The sequence below is a fragment of the Ambystoma mexicanum genome, chromosome 9 (assembly GCF_040938575.1).
Source record: "Ambystoma mexicanum isolate Mex_15411 chromosome 9, UKY_AmexF1_1, whole genome shotgun sequence".
Classification (NCBI taxonomy): Eukaryota; Metazoa; Chordata; class Amphibia; order Caudata; family Ambystomatidae; genus Ambystoma; species Ambystoma mexicanum.
In genome coordinates, this window is record NC_090931.1 from 1,462,480,174 (window position 1) to 1,462,490,614 (window position 10,441).

The following is a 10,441-nucleotide window of genomic DNA, read 5'->3' on the forward strand; positions in this document are numbered from 1 at the left end:
GACATTGTGAAATACAAATAAAGGAGAAGCACTGGAAGCGAACTGGTAATGCATTCAAAAGGAGGACCAGGTTGACCAAGAGTTGTGTTGATCTTTGAGAAGCAAATACTAGTTGTTACATTAAGGTCTTGGGGAACGGAACCCTGAGACTTAAAGTGCTGTAAGTGCTGTCTTGAGGACGGAGCCTCAAGACCTGTTTCTTTTGAACTGTGTGGCTTTGAACTTGGGGAAGGGAACCCCGAGGATTCTGTGAAACTATATGGCCTTGGACTGGCAAAAGTTCGTCTTGAGACTTTTGTGGAACTGTTTTGAACTTGGGGAAGGAGAGCTGAAGAAGAAGCTGAGAGCTGGAAGTAGCTCAGAACTTTGTGATGATCACCATTTCTTTGGTTATGGACATCCCTACACATTGTTTAGCTTTAGTTGTGATGGCAAGAATAGGTTTTAGACACAGACAGACTTTTAAGTTGAACTCTTCGATTCAGACCTTCTTTAGTTTCTTTAGGTAGGGAAATCCCACCTTAGTATTGGGCAAGTTAGGTCTTCTACCATCCTGATATTTACTTTAATAAATCCGATTATTTTGAACTTTGAATATGTTGTCAATGTCTCGCTTCATGATGTCTTCACATCCCCCTGTCACCCCTGAGTTCGACCTCCTCTGACTATCACACATGCACCTAGAAACCACAACATTGACCCACTGAATTCACCAAGCACTGACTGTGCACCCCGAAACATACGAACAAACAGAATGCATTCCCATTAATTCAAACACAACACACATATGTGTTGCACACTCACTCACACACATACACACCATTCACATGCACTACGCACACAACCCGTGCATATTTATATGCATACACATAAACATATTACAAACACACACATTTTCACACATTCTTTAAAAAGTACATGTGTATCCAGGGCCTGTCCTTCTTGGACTGCTCTACAGGCCGAGTCTCGCTAAGCACACACTCCATGCAGACAGAAACCAGGAAACTCCTGGTTCCTGAATCCTGTCACACATGCACTGCTGTGCCGCCTGAGAGTGGCATACTCATTGACCGTCAGACAGCCAGCAGCCCAGCGGCAGTTAGCTGCAGTGGGCCCTCCGCCCAATCCTGCACCCTGGCTTCTGACTTTAGCAGGTCAGCCAGGGTGAGGGCTGAGGCGCGAGGACCTAACATTCCGGGGCTGCATCGTAGTCCGGGGCTGCGCAAGCCTGGGCACCGAGCCAGAGCAACAAGCACTCGCCCCTCACCCCTACCTCAAACTGAGGGGCAAACACCTGTGCAACCCCCCCTGACATTTCAGCCATGCCCAGCTCTGCTCTTGGTGGCCCTAGGCAGCTGCCTATAGTTGCCTTACTTTACCACAGGCTCGTCTCCAAGGGAAGTCTTTTTATCCGCACCAAGATTTCCAGTTGTGTGGAAGCCCAGTCCTGACCCTGCAGCAGCCAGCACAGTGTGGGGGCCAGGGAGGCAGCCCCCTCCTGTAAACCACAGACCTTAACCTTCAGGCTGGTGAATTAGAGCACCATTCACAGCCCATACTCTCTCCACCGCGTGATGCGATCATCGGAAGGCAGCCATTTTCTCCACCATCTCCTTACAAACACAAACCTTCTTTCATGTGAGATCACAGCTACCTTAAACCTTATTTCCCAGTGGCGTTGATGTCATGAACTAGTTACTTGGGATTATGACTACTGTTCTATTTGGTAAACAGTCAGAATAGGAGATTGGTTGTCTATTCAAGATCCGTAATTGAGGAATTGGTCAATGATATGACTGTTTACTGCTGGACACATGGATGTTTGACTCTACCAAGTGCTAGCAGTTTTGGAGGGTCATTTATGTAGGACTGTTGTTCCTCCCATTGGTGTTCTCAGTACAATTATTTTTGAGAATTGCGTGGTTTTGGTTATTGAGTACCAACCATGTTATTGTTGATTAAGTTTGAGTAACATGACCAAATTATTTCAAACATGTTCTTTTAATGAATTTATTTAATAAACAATTGGTTTATTTATAAAATGTTGTGTGAGGTTATAATTAAAATACTCACATTAGTACAATTGTGAATTTGTAGAATTATGCTATAACAAACTGTGCGTGTTTTTTTCACATTGTGGTCCTACTTTTGAGCGAGCTCCGTCAGGTGCAGTCCCTTGTGGACACAGACCATCGTAGGGTATAGTCTAGAGGTGGCAGAACCTCATTGTAGAGTATTGTAGGTGTCATGAGGGCACAGGCCCGTCCTCTTTAAGCACCCTCAGTCCTTTCAAGTTGATTAGATGAACTAGATACTGCAAGGTGGGACTTCCTGTCCTGGGAGGTGATTCATTTCCCCTGACTGACGATTGAGGTACAGACTCTGCCCCCTAGATCGGAGCCTCTTTCTGAATAAAGCAACATTCCCCAAAACTTAGGAGTGTGGCAGCTTTTGAAGCCAAGACTCACAAAGTCCTAACATGCTGGCACATTAAGAGTAATCCCTCATGCGAAAATGTTATGGCTCATGTGACGTCCACTTTTCATGTAGAAATCTGATACTCGGGCAATACTCGCTGGGCTAGACCACTGCTCCAACATTGCTGTGCCATGACTTATTAAATAAAATTATATTCCAATAAAACACCCCATCTGCAGACAAGCCACAGAGCCATAAGATCACTTCGGTGGTGGACGGAAGAGTATAGAAGATTTTTAATATAACAACTATGGGGGGATACCTCGAAAGGGTACTCTGGCCTCACTATCCAGGAGAGCAGCTGGGTGTTTAGGTCTCCATTGCTCAGGGCAAGATCCTGCTGCTGCCAGCCACCCTGAATCTTTGCTTGCCACTTTTCAGAAAGGTGGAGTTCCCTTGTTTCCAGAAAAATCTAATAGAATATACAACGGTGGTGGTGCAACCTGTTTTCAAGCACTGTAACTCAAAGCCTGCGACTTAAAATTATTTCCCTGCAAGATGGTCTAATTAACAGGGGAAGCTTAAATTAGAACAAAGATCTCCTAAATTCAAGGCTAACCATTTAGACACTACACCCCATCTCCTAGGCGATTTTAGGAAATATGGGTGAAGAATAAAAGATAAGTACTCTCTACAGTGCAGAAAATACGTTTAAGTGGGTGTTACAAACCTATCCACCTGCCACCCAGCACCGCTACATCTGCACATTCAGAGACTCTATTTATGGCATAATTGCGAAGATAAAACCTACAAACTGCCACTGCATTCATTTACTTGTTTTACTGGTGCAGTTTTGGACCAATATAATTTCATGTCCCATTTCGGGTTTTCGGTTAAACTAGCAGATGCATTCTGGTACATGTATGCTGTCCAAGAGGCAGAGGGCTATGGAGGCATACTGAGTACGTTTGCTTGCAGCAAGCTACTGAGAGCTGGAGAGGCCCTTGTGGTATTCACCTGTTCCACGCTATTGCAGGCCAGGCTGCCCAGAGCTATGGAGACCTTAATTACGATGTACTGCTACAGGCTACTGAAGCCAGGACTGGGCTTGATTGCACATGGCTACCTGAGACTGCAATCAGCTCCACCCTGTTGAGCTGTGGGCTTAGAGTGCCTTTATAAGCTCACTTTGAACAGAAGCAGTTGTTCTGCCTGCTGATTCCACGGGGAGTTCATGCTTCTGTGTTCCTGAGACCAGTCTTTGAAACGTTTCTGAATATCCTCATGTTGGCTTCTGAATCATGTTCGCTGTTGCTGCCTCGCAGCGCCTTTTCTAGTCTGCTGTTGCAGCATGCCTGTTATTGCACCTGTCCTTGAAATCCTGCTTTTCACTTCTGAACCCTGACTGCTGTAGCTACTGTGTTACAACCCCTGTCCTGTTTCACTGTTAAGGATATGCAATGCTTTATTGATATATGTAATGCCTTTCGGCAAACCCCTGTTTTCTGTAAGCAATTTTGCTTCACAGACATGTCCTGTTTGTCTGTGCAGTTTTCCCTCTCTCTCTCTGCAATACTGGTCTCTTACTTTACTGTCATTTGCTCCTGTTATTCAATGCCATGAAATTTGCTGAGTTGGCCGCAACCTCCAGTATTAAGCCTTCCTGTTTGTTTCTTGCTTGCTTAACTACTAGACTTCAGTCGATAGTTATGTGCACTGTGTTTCCTGAACCCCTGAGCTTCCTGAACCCCCTGTATTCGCAGAGTTATCAGCGACCTGTCTTTTCTGAGCTCATTGCTTTGTGTGTCCTGATTTTCCAGTCTCTGCTTTGCACATTGTTTCTCTACCTGCCCCGTACCTGCTCATTTCTTGCACTGCTGCGTTCTGCCTGTATTACATCCTGGCCCACTGCTGTGCCCCTGCTCTGTATCCATTTACAGTGTGACCCTGGGTTGGTCTCTGTTCAGATCAGATAAGGGAATGACTTCTGTTGCCTTCGTCTAGTCCGCTGGAGTCATATCTCACTCAGTATATAGTCTCCAGGTTCACCCTTACACTGAGTACAACAGTGGGCCTCATTATGAGTCCAGCAGTAGCTGTGCCATTAAGAAAGGCACGGCTGCCACCGGAGTGATTTTTTTTCCGGCACCCAGCAATGGGGATTTACCGGGGCATTACGTCCCTGGCGGCCCCGGTAATTGCCCATTGCCAGGCGCCAGAAAATATTACTCCCCATTCCCATTCGAGTCTCATTGGACTCAATGGTGCATCAGTCAAGGTCTGCAAGCGGGCACCTTTCCGCCCACCAGGTCAGACTTGGCTGACGGAAAGGCACCCGCTTGCAGAACTTTTTGTTTTTGGACCGGCAACCTTGTAATGCGGCGCAGTGTCTTCGGCACGCCTAACTCATGACGCTGCTGTGTGACACTTAAGAGTAATCTGCTGGTACCGATCCCAAGGGCCTTCCCTAATCCCTGGAGACCCCTTATCATATTCCAGTACACCCTTATTTCTGACCAATCTGTCTTGCCCAGTGTGCTTGATTGCCTTTGCTTTCTCTGTGTCCCTTTGCTTACACCCAGCACCTGCCCCTGTAGTGCCTGTGAATACCCGTTACAACTCAGCTCAGCTCGGTATGTAGCATGTTTATGTTACATGCTAGCATTACCTCATGCGTCTCCCGTAATCTACAGTGCATACTCTGAGGTCTAGCTTTTGCCCTGTGCCTGTCGGCCAGACTCCCGACAGTGGGAACCAACGAAGCTGAAAACTGTAACACCTTTAGGGTTAGCACCTATTACAGCAGAGTAACCCCATGACCTTTTACCCTGCAGTAGCCCAGGAAAGCTAACTGAATTAACATATATTTGACCAAAGTGCCTGTGACCAGACTTAGATGGAATAAAATGCAAAGCAGTCAAGACCCATCACCTCTTTTGTTTTGTTGTAGTCACCCCGAGTGGGAGGGGTATGCCAAGATGTGGGCCTGTGCCTGCTGGGCTTGCGACCCAAGCTACTCCTCACTGATGATGCCCTGTGAGGCTGAAACATGTTTGGGGAGGTTTGTGGTCTCGTGCAGAAGGGGTGTGACCAAGCAGTGCAGGCTGGACTGCCCCTTTTGGGGTAGCACCAAGCCTTATTTGCTTATGGTCTTTCCCCTTCTGTAATGGCTTGGCAGGCGAAGAACGGTGGTCTGGAGGGTTGCCCCGAGCAATGCCAGTGGTTAAGATTAATTCTAAACCTTCCAGCCATTACTTCTGTGTTTTATGAAATGTCTCCTTGGCGGTCAGTCTCTGCGCTATTGACCCTGAAGTATATCCAATGAACCCAAATGACCCCAAAAAAGTTAGTTATATTTTTCATTAATTCAACTATATGTTTTTTCTAAAACCTTACGTACATATATTTTTAAAACCCATATAAAACATATAGGGCCTCATTACCCGGTAGGCGGTGAGCCAGGGCGCTATTAGCGCCATGGCTCATGCCGGTAAAATACCGGCACCGCCTTGGCGGAAAGGGGATTTACCGCCCCATTCCAAGGTTGGAGGGGCGGTAAATCCCCCTTCCGCCATTGCCCTTCCCCATTCCCATTTCGGCCCCATAGGGCTCTATGGGAATGGGGAAGGCGCTAATTACGGCACCGCAATTTTGCGGTGCCGTAATTAGCTCTGAGGTCCCTTAGCGGGTTGGATTTTAACGCCTGCAAAAAGCAGGCGTTAAATCCCCCAACCCGCAAAGGGACCTCGTAGTAAGGCGGTAGGGATTTACCGGTACCGGTATTTTACCGGTACCGGTAAATCCCTACCGCCATCCGTGTAATGAGGCCCATAGACATCAATTAACAATTAAAATAAGCAAGTGTGTTATGCTGCATTCACAATTATAACAGTTTAAAACGAATCTACATGCCAATTGCCACTGCTTGTATTCATGCGTGGGTCTGTCCATATAAGTGTGTGAATGTGTGCTCATGTATGTGTCTCTGGAGGGGTTTGGAAGAACATGCCATGAATAACTATTGTACAGTGTCATGCCGGCATATATGTTGTGTACCAATCATCACTGGTGGCACTGGAAAATCATTGGGCACATGCAGAATGTAAAAGGATTTTGCAGTGGCATGTTGCATATGTTGAGGGCACAAGCCATGAAGAAACTATGCGTGACATTGTCTGTGCTGGCATATATTGTGGGCACCACTCTTGAAGTGTTTTACATTAGGAATGCTTTAATATATTCGTTTCACAGTGGCAATGCTGGCACATATTGTGGCGCAGGCCTCATGCGAAAATGTGCTTTAAAATACTCCTGGGTACTGTACTGTTGGTGAACTAATATATATAGGATCTTTGTATGCGCCACCCTACAGAACTGATTACAAAATGCCTGGCTTTTTACACTATATTTCTCAAAACCTGTGCTGTACAATGCACTATTTTAGCTCATTTTAAAAAGGGCTGTAATGCTCAGTCACTTACTTTAATTCAAAGGAACTATGAATGCCCTTCCACTGAAAATAGTGGTGAGCTGTCTGGCTGGCGGGACTATATAGCTGCCTGCCAAATCCACAGCTATGGGACTGGGGTGGGCTCAATGCAACAACAACGCAATTCTAGGTGTTGGTCGGCAGGAGAAGAAGAGCGCGTGGGGACACCATTTTGTATCTAAAGTCGTCACATCTGCCTCATTGTGCAGTAGTGTGTTTTACTAGTGGGAAGATGATCACTTCTAAGGACTCCTGTTTTCGACATTAAGGTACAGTGAAATTAAATGATGTCGCCCACATTGACTGAAGCCAGGATGTTGGGCCCCGCTGCAATTTAGGCATTGGGCCACATACTTTCTGATTTTTATTTGATGCACATATTAGACTTTCAAGAACTATAAAAGTACTGTCTTATGGTGTTTACTTACACAGTACACAAATGAAAAAGTAAATCAACCTAGCAATTTATTATTCCTTATGCGACCAAGTTAAGGCAAGATAACATAATAGTGCCTATATTTCTACGTTCTGTGTGCAAAACTACAAGTCCCAGAATGCAAAATAATGCAAAAGTTTACACATTTCCTTGTTCGCTCCACTGTAATTTCTGCAAATAGGTTGTGTAGTAGTCCTATGAGTATAGAGGTCTTCACACACGTCCAGCTTGCTGTTACACATGACGTTAAGAACATTTGACCATCCACATGAGAAGCGAATCCGTTTTTGCAGGTCGCGCTAGTAAACACAGGGGATATAAATTGATCTCTGTAAGGAGCTTTATTTTTTATTCATTTGATTTGCACAGGGAGCAGACAGAGTTGTCAGTTAACTACATCTTAAATGTTGTCCTGACCATGTCAGCTGTGAAGTTGAGCTAGGCCAAATGGGAGGGGGTGCCCATTAGGGGCCAGAGAACCAGCAGCTGTGACAATATCTCCAGACAAAAGGGTTTCCTGAAGGGCCAGCAGCTGGGAAACGTATCCCGAACTGCTCTCAAATATCCTGGCTTTCAGCACCGTGGAGCCTGTGCTGAGGCAGCTGCCCACCCTGTCACCACGCTCAGTGCGCTACTGATGCAGGGGATCCTTATGTTGATCTCTACATCAACTTCAGAGACTAATGAAAACATTTTACTGGGCACATTTTACTGGGCACATTTTACTGGGCACATGTATGCCTAGCAGTCCATGTGATAAGCAGCCACTGTTTCTGGAGTTCTATTTTGCTGACATTGGCTGCAAAGCTAGTTGAGGAGGGCCCATGGGGCTAATGAGAACAAGCAGAATGTGTTCTTCAAAGTTCTCAGCTTTGAAACAGCACACTGTGTGGCAGGGCTTTATGTGGCCCGGTGCTAGCTGGGGTGGAGCCATGGCAATCTCCAAAAAGTGCTCTGCCGGGGCTCCCCGGACTAGCCCCAGATATCCCAACCCCCTCGAGCTTCATGGTTAAAGGGCTGCCTGCAGGAGTCAGAACTTCTCATTAGAAAAAAGGAGAGAAAGTGGCTGGTGTCAGCGCATCTGATTGGAAAATAATCAGAAGTGCCGACACCTGCAGGCAGCCCTTTAACCATGCAGCTCCCTGAGTGAAAAGACTGCTTTCTGGGGGTTAGCACCTCTCGCTAAGAAAGAAAAAGGGGAGCTGGGGTGCAGTGTTATCTTACCTTTGAAGCCCCCGGCTTCTCCTTTTGTTTCTTAATCACAGGTTCCGACCCACCACAAGCAGCCTGCCAGTGGGGCACGAAGCCTGTGATTTATGGACAAAGGGGAGAGGCTGGGCGCACCAAAGGTATTATAGAAATGCACCCCAACTCTCCTGCTTGGCTCTCACTGCCTGGGAGCCAAGCAATTGCAGGCCCCTTCGCCCCGTAGGCGAGGGAGGGCTCTCAGGGGTAGAGTGGGTGGAGTGGCATCCCCTGCTACCTCACTCACCCATACTTGGACCACGCCCCCCAACACTAGAGCCCCCCCTCCATTCTCCCTCCCGCTTAAAGCGTGTGGCATTCCCAAGGGTGTCTGTGCCTCACTCTTCATACATTCTACCCGCGTTATGCATGCCCCCCCCCCCCCACTGAGTGGGACTGGGGTTGGCCATGCCAAGTCTGTCTTTCTGCACGCATATGTGACAGAAAGGTGACACGTGACGCGTTCCATTTCCCAACAGTGAAACTTTGCATCCAGGAAAATCTAGAATAATACTCTTTTGTGAAGAGGGGGTCACTGGCGTGGGTCCCACACATTTCTCCTCCAGAAAACAATAGGGGACAAGGCATGTGGCTTGAAAATACACTTCCTCGTCATATTTACATCTGAAACCTGCTGAAAGTCACTGTAGGCTGCAGTTACACCTTTCTAGGCTCCAAACACCCCTTCCAGATACAGTGATACCCCCACATGCCTGTAGCTCAGAGCATAGGGCAAGGGTGAGGACAGCAGTGGACTGGCCTATAGGGAGCTCTGGAGATTTCCCAGTAGGGCTCTGTGCCCTAAGCAGGGGTGGACTGCCCTATAGGGAGCTCTGGAGATTTCCCAGTAGGCCTCTGCACCCCAGGCACGGATGTACTGGCCTATAGGGAGCTCTGGAGATTTCCCAGTAGGCCTCTGCCCCTTAGGCAGGTGTGGACTGGCCTTTAGGGAGCTCTGGAGATTTCCCAGTAGGCCTGTGCACCCCAGGCACGGGTGGACTGGCCTATAGGGAGTGCCGGAGATAATCGGGAGCTTTGGAGATTTCACAGTAGGCCTCTGCACCCTAGGCAGGGGTGGACTGCCCTATAGGGAGCTCTGGAGAGTGTCGGGTAGGCCTCTGCACCCCAGGCACGGATGGACTGGCCTATAGGGAGCTCTGGAGATTTCCCAGTAGGCCTCTGCACCCTAGGCAGGGGTGGACTGGCCTATAGGTAACTCAGTGATTTCGCGGTAAGCCTCTGCACCATGGGCCGCTTTTGTATTTCATTTCCACATTTTCTCATAGGAAAAGGGTTGGGTTTGAGGAAAATATTTCCAGGGCCTCTGCGTGAGGGCTGTGGTCTGTCAAACATGTGGCAAACATGCAGTTTCCTGACCCTAGTAGCCGTGAACACAAGGAAGTTATCCAAACCATACATCTCTGCAATGCCTTGGAATGCTATGCGCCCCACACCCTGTCCCTGTGTTTACACGGGGAAACACACAGAAGTCCCCAAATCAACAGCCAATTCCATCTCAGAGACCCCATTGGCGGGCATCTGAAAGGCGATCAAAGACACACCGGCTCCATGGCCACAGACTGGGCTCAGGAAAAGGTACCCGGTTATATATTTCCCCACCTAACAATGGACCCGGGTGAGAATCAGGGCAATGTTTCCAATTTCCTGCGCATCTGTGGAGGAGTTGTTTGTGGTTCTTTTGTGGCAGTTGCGACGTAGCCCACTATAGTGGGAGGTCCAGCAATGTGCGAACGTACGGAGGAACGTCAAGGAATGTGCTTGCGTGCTCATGGAGTGATGGGGAGTGATTAGGGGTGCTGCGCTGCTGCCTGTGTGTATATCCACCTGCCACA